We start from the raw sequence: 10,735 nt of genomic DNA on the forward strand, positions 1-10,735 counted from the left end.
TCTTCTACGTTTTTATCACCACTTATACTTTCTCAGATTGGTTGTTTTTGTATTCAGTTTTGATTTGATCAAAAGTTGATGGGATCAGTCGAGGAATGAGGTTTTAGTTTGCAGACAATTTTGAGAAAACTAGAAAAAGTCGAAAATTAACTAACGTCAAAATCGTTTTATAGAAGTTTCAACCTTGATATTTACCGAAATAATATCATAGCAGTGTAATAAATCAGGAGTTTTGATTAATTCAATTTCAATTTAACGATCGTCACCCATTGACAAATCAATATGCAAAATTTCAAAACAGTTTAATAAAAAAAGGTGTATACACTAATGAGAAAATTAGGTACGACGCGAGAGTGTTAAATTTAGCACGGTTCGGTATAATGATTCAAGTACACAAGTCGGTGAATACATCTTAGTTGAGAACACTCGTCTTCTATTTTAGCCTCGTTTCTCATTAATAAAGTAAAAAATAATTGAAAAATACCATTGACCAAAACGAGTACGTGTATTGTAAATTTGGAATGTGATACGGGATTCATAATTTGGTTGAATTGGCATAAAAATAAAAAGCTCGAATCAGTGGTAACAGATTTGAAAAAATCATTCCTTACAAACATGCCTTAGAACTTGGTTACATTCAAAGAATCGGGACGACAATGCGAGTTCATTTTACTCCATTCTAGACCTGGGTTAATCGATCAAAGGTGTGTACGCGTATATTTGATTAATTACAAAAGTTTATACGGCATAATTTTAGGGCTGGCTAATTGTAAGATACCTTAATTACCTCGACTTCAATGCACATGGTACGGGCATAGAAGCTGGTAGCGGTTGAAATAATTGAATCCATTCTCACGTGTTAGACGACGGCGGCACAACGGCAGCGTCGCGTGAACTTTTGATAAAGGATCTGCAGGATTCGCGCCGATGAAATCCTGCTGTTAGCGAAATTAAACCGAAGTAAAAAAAAAAGAAACGGTGCTTCTCAAAATCGTGACAAGGAATTACAAGGAGCGAAGACTACGCCTCCGGTATCTCGACGAACAAAGTACAACCAGCCTTGTGGCCCAGATCCGTGACCCTGATGGAGATCCGGAAACACACATGTGCGAGCGAGAAAACAGCGCGGTAAGTGTATGAAAATTCACCCGCGGGATGATCAATTCATCGCTCAACCGTGTATCGCGTTCGGAATATAAGATCTCATCGAAAGCAGCATAAAGCCGATGAATGTATTCATCGCGCACGCTCGGCGATCGGCCGACAAACGCAAGCTAATCGTGGTCTGGATGCTTCAGAAATATACCGCAAAAGGCTTTCGCGCTTACCTCAAATTTCCGAACGATTCCTTGGAGCCAAGATTTTTCATCCCACCAAGTGTCACAAGAATTTACATCTCGGTGTACGACTTACCATCCACTATTTTTTTTTATCCCTCTCTTACGCCAATCCGCATCGTTTCACACCACGAGTATCGGATGTATCGATAAGCGCGCGAAAATTCGAATCTCGAGCACGTGCGCGTGTACGGTTTGTCTTTTTCTTTATTTTTTTTTTTTACTTTCGTTTGGTTGAAAAGATTCGAACGTACTTGCCAAGCTGACGGCCAGCGATCTACTGCATGGAGCTGGAAATGGACAGTTCGTTTCAGGCAGTCGGATAGTACTGGTTGTTGGGACTGGTCGACTTGCTTGAGTTACCAGCGGCTTCAGCCTGCCTCTTACCTGTTATTTCACCTGGGCTAGGTGCAGCCTCAAGTCCAGATACCGGTGAGGCAAAAATCTTCCGGGTCGTTCTGCGGCTGCCGGTGGCATGGCAAGGCTAGAAAGGCGCGCAAAACGAAAGTGCAGGACATCGCTTAATTGCAGCTATGTAACAGGTCCGATCATAACTTACTGACGCGTAATTCACGCATGCGATCTGCTGAGTGCGTTTCCTTAGTATTCACGTATCTAGTATTCGAAATTCTTAGCTGTCGAAGAGGTTCGATTCCTTTGACAAATTAAGTTCCGTCGACCAGCTGATTGGCTATAAATAATGAATATTTTTTTTTTGGTAATTTTTCTTACGAGATAGTGGCACGATGGGTATTTAATAAATTGTTGTATAAGTAGAGTATCAGATCTGTTTGAAAATAACAAAAATATATTGCGAAAAAATATAGCTTATGTATCGACGCTGCTTTTTTAATCGCATAAGTACTGTTGACAATCTAGTGGATTCGTTTGATTTCGGTCTAATATGGTTTGTTTTGTCTAGAGGATTGAGGAAAATTGTCTCCAGTAATTGAAAACAACAAATTTCCGAATAAAATGATCGTCATCGTTGAGTTAAATCGAATGAATTTGATAAATTTGTAATCAATATAAACCGATTTGAAATTAAGCATCGATTATGTTCGATAATTCGTTTCGAATTTCATTGTTTCCTGCATTTTAATTTTCAAAAAATTTCATTTGTGTAGAACACGGTAAGGATTTTGAGATTATTCAGTCTACGAAAAACATTCGCTATGCCTGTATGGTAAAGCCATGACACATTTTTCAAGTGTAACGATTGATGGTTTATCGACGAATTACCAACTTAATTGCTAACAGCTTGAGCTGCAGCTTCTGAACCGTTATTTTATAATTTTTTTAGTCGTGACACTGTTTTGACTGGAGTTGCACGGCTGCATACATCCTGAATAAGTTACATCCACACGGTGGCCATAAGTTACGTCGATACGTCGAATAAAGTTATATTTAGCGAGGAAGATATCTCTCCCTCCCAAACCAGTTTTTTTTTCTATGAGTATAAAAAATTTACCGCAGGATCACACATTTGATATTCAATTTTTTTTTCCACACGACGAAATAACATTATATTACAATAATTAGGTAAGAAAAGCTGTCGTTGATTTACATTCCAGAAATCCTTTCCAGTTATTAGATCATGGTTGTATTACTGAACCAAATGACGAAATCGGTAAGTTATGGCGCAAATTTAATGAAAAAATAAGACCCCAAAATTTAAAGATCATGTGCATTTGTCAAACATCGTTTAAAATATTCAAATAAAATTTGTACACGGTGGCTGAAAATGGCATATTTTTCCTGTTTTCTGTACTGGTTAACCTCAGACTGATAGATAACAGACATTTTGACGGGAACGAAAATATGAATGCAAAACGTTTGAATGTCGATAATTTCCTTAACTAACGGTAATTTTTTCTCAAGTACTTATTAACAGCTGTCTTTAGATAATTAATTTATGCGAGATTGATACGTAGGTACGTTATAGTCGGAAACAGAATGTGAGATTAGTCGTAAGTCAACGATCGGTATACAATAATTTGAACGGAGAGAAAAAAAATTTAGGAACAGGCAATATTACTTATTCAGTAACCAACAATTAGCCACGTGGCCAGAATTTTTTTTATAAAATTAAAAAAAAAAAAAAAAAAAAAAAACTCCAAGATCAGGTAATAAATGTAAGCAGTGTCCGTGTTTTCGTAAACTTGTAAAACCGGCTTCCCGCATGCCCTGAATAGTCTCTATGTCGTATATAAAATTCCACCGTTCGCTTATATCTTTCGACAAGTTGTCCTTGATATTCATCCCGGTATTTTGTTTTTTTTTTTTTAGTACTTTTTTAAGTTAGGAAGCTGCAGAAATGAAGCAGGCTCTCGATCTGCAGTTCAGTTTCGATCGGACATGGTGAAACCATTCTTTTTTTCCGTAACGAAACGACGAAATATCAGCACGATTTTAAAACGTTAATCGACGCCATCTGACAGATGTTGAATTAAGATTTATTCACACCCATAGGCGATGACGAAGTTCCACGCGTCAATGGAATTTACTCAGTTATAACGATTACCGCTCGTTGCACGATGTTCATCAAATTTATCGACTGACATTTAAACCTGTGCGGTAAGCATAGAGGCGTAAGAATGAATAAAATCTTCTTTAAAATCAACGTTTCCGAAGACTGGTCCGAGTCACCGAGTCGGCGTTTTATCCTACGAGTGTGTGTATGAAAACTATGACGAATAATTCGAATACGCATCCCAGTTTCTGTTTCTTGTTTTATCCCGTTACCCTACAACCCGAGAACATAACGTCGTTCTAACTCTAACCGTCGTTCGAAACGTAGGTACCTTGAAATTTACATAATATATAGATAGATATGCCGGCCTTATTAGGCGTATCTTTGCCTCACGCGTAAACCATACAAACTTGAATACTACAACCACTTACGGAAAATTTGACGAATTTTTACCGCTGAAAACAAAGAGGATGAGACATTTTTTACAATCTTTATATTTTCCACTGTTTTTTTTTTTTTTGTTTTTTTTTCATACATGAGGAACTTCTGAGTTGGATTGATGAGGTCGTAAACTGCGGCTGATACTTTGCCACGATAGGATAAGAAAACTCTCCGTTAATAAAGCATTCTGTAAAATTCTACTCAGGATCGTATTTTTTGCTGTCTGTATAACTTTATGTATTTTCCTTGAATAATTCTCTCTTCGTTCGTTGGTTAGTTTTATTTTTTAAGCAATCGGTGATCGTACTTCCCGAATCGGTCAGGCATTATGCAATATCAAACGGGTTGAAATCTGCGATTAACATTTATGGATGAAATCCCGGACTGTCTGAGCAAGAAATTCGATAAAATTGGATACGATAGCAAAATGATTCTGTCGAATCAAGGAATAAACTTTAAAACCCCTGTAACTTGGACAAATCAAATCCGATCATCAATCAATTTCGAGTAATAACATTATTGTGTCGTATTTAGAATGAAAGAATCGTGCTCGTTTACCAATTTCAATAAGCTTTTTCGCATCTATTTTTTAACAGAACAAACAACCTGCATATCGATAAATTTATTTCCTCAGTGGATTACAAAACTACAAATTACAAAGTGTTAACAGGTTGAAATCAATAAACTTGTACTTGATTCGAAAAACTGCATACTTGTAGATTGTAATTTCACTTCAATGAAATTTATAGAAAATCAAAATATTATGATAGTTGATCGACAAAGAGAAGAAACACCGTCCGTATTTCGGACAAGATTTTAGTAACAGCAGCGGATCAGCACGTCCAGAATGAAAAGCTCAATTTTCCTGCTTTTCGGTTTTTCGATTGACGTACAAATCCCGGTCAAACCCGACCCAGTTTGATGCCTAATTAAATTGGGTGATTTACGAGCAGAGGGTTGGCAGGTATCCATTACGTGAGTTACACACCCATTATAGTGATATTAATTAACTGTATGGCTCGAGGAACTCGTATAACGTTGGAAGAATAACAAGAAAAATTTACAAACATTTTTCTGTATTTTCACGACGAGCCACGTTTTGTTCGAGCTATAAGCTCACCGCCAGAAGCGCAAATTACAAAAGGAACTATTCCGGTGGGTCAATTTCAACCATGTAGCTGTAAGTAGAGATTTCCTTCTGCAAACGGTCCTGAGGGCACATATGTATATATAATATATAGATCGTAAATCTCCATCTGAGAAATTTCGATGAATGAAAGGGGAAAAAAAAAATAATGAGGGGGAAATATTCAAAAGGTCAATTCCTCTCGTTCGATGATGTAACTCGGCGGAAAAATATACCGCCGAGGCCGGATTCGAACGACTGGTTTGGTAATAAAATATATTAGGTTCACTTCTGACCAGCTCTGATTTTTTTTTTATTCTTCTATTTTTATCTTCGCATTTACTGGCCTGAACACTTTCTCCTCGCGAATAGAACGAATGAAAAAAAAAGGGTGAAATGAAAAAATGCAAACGCACGCCATGCATCTTCCTATATAACACTCTTACTCCGAGTGAAATTTTTTTATCGATTAAATATCAACACTCGCCGGCCTTGGTGGGTAAAATAATAATCGATTCAAAGTCATTCGATTTCTTCATACTTGGTTTTGTAGAGATTTGTAAGTTTTATTTTTTTTCAATTCGTTTAGTCACAGGTAGAAACTGTAATTTTTTAAATTTCAATCGCAACACAATTGATGTTCAATAATTTACAGTTAATCGATGTATACTGATTCACGATGATCGAATCAAATTGTTTTTGGAAACCTGCATTCGATAATCGGCAAATACATAAACTACAGTAGTCGGAATTTTATACACAAAACGTTCCCGCTTGATTGCCGAAAATTGACCATCAGGATAAAAGAAACTTGAAAGTTGACAATAAATCTTCGCAGAACATGTGATGAATTTTTCCAGGAGAGGAAGATAACTCCGGTTGTCGTTTTGTACCAGCTTTCTCGTGACATTCGAATGCTTTCTTTGGAACAAGAATAACCGTCTAACAAACACTCGCTCCCTCTCATTACCATCTTAGCAATAATAATTAATAAGTCGCTAGCGAAAGTGCGTTACATTTCGATATCCACGCCTTAAATTCTGTCAATCGCTAAACCTGTACTGTCTAACATGTTATTTTTTATGCCTGAAAGTAAGTGGCGCAAGTTTGTATAACGAATTGCATAAATCTGTATTAGCGTGTGTTGTTTGCCTCGAGTCAATTCTGCTCCGCAATTTTTTTTTTTTTTTTTTTTTTCATTTTCTTATTTTATTCAGATCATTTGTTCGGTTAATTTTCTTCTCTTTTTCCAATTGAACGGGGATTAACATGCGAATTAATAGAACGAGGAAGCGTGGCTCCGCAAATGTCCATAACGCATTATTTGACATACTTTTTGTCAATCTGTTCCGGGCGGTTCCCCCTGATCTTTTGCGAATCGATGGTTATAACTGCTCTGGGTCGTATCCTTGGAAGTATGGCCATAAAATTGAAAGAAGTCGAATTGTTATGTACTACAAGGCGAAACTCGTAGAGTGAAAAATGTATTTTTCTACTCGACCGCATGCTACGACCGGCGTATATATGCACCCTGACCGCACTCACCACTGTATCGTCGATGAAACCTTGGGCTCTTTTCCACACTGTGCAGTCGCCCTGCAGGCTGCTGCGGGAGATAAGCCTTCCACTTCACAGCGTTTACCAATCAATTCGATCAATGAACGATATTGTTTCCGCACGCTGTTTCGAAAATTAGTTTTTCGGAGAAGAACAATAGAAAACGCACGTATCATCGTCCGAAATGTTGGATGAATTTAAAAACATCGAACCATGCACTGCGAGTGAATCGATTTGACAGATGAGAAATCCTAGCAATTGCATTGAAAAATAATTGGATTCGTATTTTTCAGCGTAGGCAATCTTTGAAAGTTGAACAGATTGGATAAATGTTTTGACAACGTCGGTAATTTTCTCCCAGATTCTTCATCCGATAAATTCATTCGTTGGGTCGCTCGCGATTAGGTGATGGATCCGAATGAGATACATAAAATCAGGGATCTACCGGAGCGCCGAATTGACTGCGCGAGGGTCTGGAATTCGGTTCTAGAATTATCATGCGGTGATTACTGCTACGTCCAACTCTGCTCGCGTTGGTTTTACGAGTTTTACTATCCCGACTGTCGATGGAGTCTGTTTCATAAAGTGAAAGTAGGATTCGTCGGTACGAACGTGATGCGCGCAATCTATTTCAAAGTTAACAGAATGATGTCTGTGAACTGAAATTAACAAATAACTAAATTTCTTGAAATTGGGTGGATAAGCGAATGGAAGACGACTGATTTTTTTCATTGCAACCAACTCAAATCAAGAATGATTAAGCAAGTAGAATTGGGAGATTTATTTTGGTTACAGATGAAACGGTAGACTCGACGAAACTCATCCAACTGCCAACAATAGTGTTGAAAGGTAAATTCAGAGTCCCGCAAGCTCGCGAAAAGCGACACAACTGTTGTCAGTTATCAGCGCTGGAAACTGAATGATCTACCGTTGGTAACCAAATACCTTCCGCTGGTAACATTCCTAATTGACCATCGGAAGGTAAGACGACCTTGCTTCTGTAAGCGGGTTAATGAATTTCATCAACGACAGATATCACGGAGAACATTGCGCCTGCTTTGACAGACTTTACGCAAAGATTAGAGAAAAGTTCTTACCTTCAAATGCGAATCGTGTATCCCAGTGAAACTTGCCGAGCGATGGGTATAAACGCGATTGCGGAAATAGCTGTTGATGCATCGCGCATGTATTGTGAAGTGTAAAAAGAAAGTGTTATCCGGTAAAGGATGAGCATTGAGGTTTTGAAACGACTAAACACGACTTTGCCATTAAGACCCGATGTAGCCTGACTTTATATAAACGAGCGCAAGGGACGTTGTCGTTTAGTTATATACCTGCACCTTCTCGAGCTTCGCGTGGCGAAAATATGTACATCGTTGCTAAAATCAGTTACACGTTACTGGTAAGAAACAAATTACACCGCTGGCACTAATTGCCGTTAACATCCTTCATTTTTCATGTACAAAGGGTCGATTGCATGCTCGTAAAAATTTTTTTAACGGGTGGGTGAATTTACACATCATTAACAGGTTGAAAGTGTTGTGAGTTCTGTTCACTTACATTTACCATTATAGTAGAATGTCTTATACTCGATCTAAGAAGGAGAATATCGCAATTGCACACCTGCTTCTATAGACCTTTTCCTTTGATTTATGGAGTGTTGAGAGGCACGATGAACAGAAATCTGATGAAGATTTATTGAAATCTGTTACACACGATATAGAAACGATGTTACACCCGGGATCTCATGGCGGTATAAAGTGAGTAACAAACTTGAAGCAAGCCTATCGCATCCCACCTTTTATCCCACCGAGGCTTTTTATCCAGCTGATGTAACGCGACTTTGGCCAAATTCCTTTTCGTCTCGTAAAAATGAAATAAAATAGGAACGAAGCGGTGGGAGTCAATTCCGGAGGTGGCGGGACATAAAATTGCAATAAATGAAGAAGATCCCTCAAGAATTTTTTTTCGGAACTTCCGTCTCGGTTAAATCTGAAGCTTCTCAAGAGGTTATAGGAAACCTTTACTCTTGCTCTGCCTCACGCTGAGAACTCCGACGTTCTTAATTAAAGCAATGCAAATTAGAGAAGGTGAAGAAACAGGGAATGGAAAATGAATGGGAAACATCCACACTTGTGACGTTTCAGCAAACTTCACAGTATATTTGTTAAAATATTCATTCGTTATTCACAAACTTGCAATCTTGGTTTTGTTCAATTTACTCATTTTTCTTCATCGTGTTGTATCAAACTCTTCGTCTTTGGTTATTCTTTTTCCTTTTTTACTGTAATTCGTATCCTCTTGGAGAGAACAACTTATTGCCATCAACATTTTTCATAAGAGGCGAAATGCAATCACCATCAAGACTTTTCTTGTTACAGACTCACGATTCACGAGTCCCACGTATTAATTAATTTCTGACAGTTTTCAACAATCGTGTATGGATTTATGAGAAAGTTCGCTATAAAATATGATTCTCTACATTACGAAGGAACTTTAGTCCACCGATTTTGTCAAAATTTAACCAAAGTATCGAGTATTTGGTGGCGAATTTTTAACACACTCGTCAATGGGCTTTTGATTTAAATTATTTCTCCTTGAAAATGAAACAAGAAGAAGAAAAAAAAAATACGTGTTCAATTAGCAGCAAGACTTTTTTATTAGATTAATTTTCGTCATATGTCTCGCGGGTGCAAGAGCGAAGCTTTTTCGTAAATCTCACCAGCATCTCATTAGTCATATCCGTTTCAGATGGCACAGAGCTTTCTGCGAGCGGATTGTGGCAGGATTCCGAGTCTCGCTAATCCTCCACTAACACACAGGGTGAATTTTCCGTCCCGACTGTACCTCCCGGGTCGTGAAAATCTTGGTGAAAAGAATCGCGTCGTAGGAAGAGAAAGAGACCAAGGAATAAAAGCGTCAAACGATACCGGCGGAGTTCGAGAAAACGATCTGCAAGTCATACCCTTGGCGGTTTACCGCGATCAGCGAAATGGGTTCCAATATCAGCCAATAATCTCGCGGCAGTTTTACCCGAGTTTCTTCGAATATCCGAGGCATTTGCAATCTGCGGTCCCAAACTCGAGGCGTCCGTTTTCCCGGGGACCAAAATCGGGACGGCCAATAATCAGCGTGGCGAACGAGCCGAAACCAATAACAAATTCGAAGTTGCCACAGCTGTTCCGGATCGCCGACGATCTCGGTTACGGGGCGGAAATTCCGGGCGCGGAAAAGCTCGTCCTGGAATTGACTCCTCCCGCGGTCGATGGCTCAGGGATTCCGGGAATTTCGGGGGACGTCAGGCCCGTATTCGAGGACTCGGATAATTGCGAGGAGGATCATGACCGCCCGGATTGTCAATTAGCGACGGGCGGCGTTCAATCGGCATTCAATCGGTCCGTTGATCCGCATCCTGCGTTCTCCGGAAGTCCAAGAACCGTCACCGAACGTATCGAGATGAAGATGGAGGCTTTACCCCGGGCTTTTGACGCCGGATATTGCAATTATCCGCACCGTAGTCGTCTAGATATTAACAGGAATCCTACCTCGAGTCTCACCTTCCGGAAACACGGAGCTTACGAACAATTGGCTGCGAACAATGCTCACAACAACAAACCTTTTGGTAGCTACAAGTTGGCGCGAGATGAAGAGCCAAGATCCTCAGGCAAAGGAGGATCTTCTTCGAATGACAGAAGAGTGTTGGAGTCTAATTTTAAGGACACAAGAAGTTATTTTACAGACATTAAGTAACGGAATGTTTTTTTTCTATCTCCATGGATGGTCCGTTTTCAGAAGAATTAT

General features: G+C 39.0%; 1 protein-coding gene across 2 annotated transcripts in view; it reads right to left on the reverse strand.

Annotated features, from left to right (window-relative positions):
- Cad89D (cadherin 89D) overlaps window positions 1-1,645 on the reverse strand; it is a 48,850-nt gene extending 47,205 nt beyond the window's left edge. Inside the window, exon 1 of one of the 2 annotated variants that reach the window (XM_046622930.2) lies at window positions 1,592-1,645. The gene's annotated coding sequence lies outside the window, so the exon portion shown is untranslated. The other variant, XM_046622920.2, reaches the window with a different exon arrangement.
- Window positions 1,646-10,735: the final 9,090 nt, after the last annotated feature.

The sequence above is a fragment of the Neodiprion pinetum genome, chromosome 1 (assembly GCF_021155775.2).
Source record: "Neodiprion pinetum isolate iyNeoPine1 chromosome 1, iyNeoPine1.2, whole genome shotgun sequence".
Taxonomy (NCBI): Eukaryota; Metazoa; Arthropoda; class Insecta; order Hymenoptera; family Diprionidae; genus Neodiprion; species Neodiprion pinetum.